Source organism: Otolemur garnettii, unplaced genomic scaffold (genome assembly GCF_000181295.1).
Source record: "Otolemur garnettii isolate 467f Iridium unplaced genomic scaffold, OtoGar3 scaffold00116, whole genome shotgun sequence".
In the NCBI taxonomy this organism is placed as follows: domain Eukaryota; kingdom Metazoa; phylum Chordata; class Mammalia; order Primates; family Galagidae; genus Otolemur; species Otolemur garnettii.
The window spans coordinates 6,013,045-6,014,303 of record NW_003852511.1 but is presented as its reverse complement, the minus strand read 5'-3'; the positions used below and the strand labels follow the sequence as shown (position 1 = coordinate 6,014,303).

The window sequence follows — 1,259 nt, the reverse complement described above, 5'->3', positions numbered from 1 at the left end:
TTTTTGTTTTTTTTTTTTGGCGGAGGCTGGGTTTGAACCCTCCACCTCTGGCACATGGGGCTGCCACCCTAATCCTTTCACCCACAGGAGCCACCTAGTATACTACTTTCAATTAAAAAATGGATAGAACACCTAGACAGAAGATCAGTAAAGAGATAAAGGACTCAAACATTATATAAACCAACTAGACCGACAGACCTTACAGATGATATATAATTCTATATATAGGAATTTCCTCAACATTTAAAATAATCCACTAATGCATTAATAGTTCATAGGTGTGATTGAAGGGATTTGGGGTCACAAGATGAGAGGTTCTTGGCATGAAGAACTCTAGGAGGAGCCCTTCTGAGTAACTCTCAGGTTCATATTTATTATCATAGAGCAGGAAAAAGTAGTTTAAAGTTACTTATCAGACATCAGCACTAAAAAGGGGAACATGGAAAGTGTCAGAATATCTCCAATTTGTTTTTGCAAAACCACAGACCTTAAAGAAGACCTCTGCCTCCAGCATTAAGAGACCTTTGGAATCTAGAGAGTCTTTACCATAACCCTGAGGCCTGGCATTGCCACCCCTCACACACACTTTCTCCCTGGGGGGCCAGTTTTCTGATCTCCTGCATGTACACAATTCACATGCCATTCTCATGATTCTCCAGGTCTCTCAAGCAGGAAGCATGCTGAAGATCAGGGCTCAGTTTCCCCAAATGTGATGATTGGATTTTAGTGCACATATGTGAGATATGCCTCCCTCAGACCTTGTTATGTCATTGGCACATTACCCATCTGATGTGATAAAAAATGAAAAAAGAAAAGAATGATCCGCCCAACAATAGCATAATACACAGTCTTCTCAAGTGAGCATGGGGCATGCTTCAGGAATGACTATATGACAGACCACAAAACAAGTCTCAAAGCATTTAAAAAGACTAAAGTCATATAAACTGTCTTTTCCCATCACAATGGAATGAAACTACAAATCAATAATAGAAAGAAAACTTGAAAATTCATAGTTATGTGGAAATTAAATAAGACAATCTTAAAATATATAGAACAAAAACTCAGAAGAGAAATTAGAAAATACTTAAGGATGAACTAAAATGAAAATGCAACATACCAAAACTTATAGCTCAAGTAATGCTCAGGGAAATTCATAGCTCTGAACACCTGCCTAAGTTAAAAAAAAAAAAGAAGAAGAAAGATGGCAAATCGATAGCCTAACTTTATATCTTGACTAACTAGAAAATTAGGAAGAAAAT

At 37.3% G+C, this 1,259-nt stretch overlaps 1 non-coding gene across 1 annotated transcript; it reads left to right on the top strand.

Moving 5' to 3' along the window:
- The first annotated feature begins 686 nt into the window (after positions 1–686).
- LOC111727667 lies at positions 687–792 on the top strand. The gene has a single exon (XR_002775159.1). It is a non-coding gene; the product is annotated as a small nucleolar RNA U13 (small nucleolar RNA).
- Positions 793–1,259: the final 467 nt, after the last annotated feature.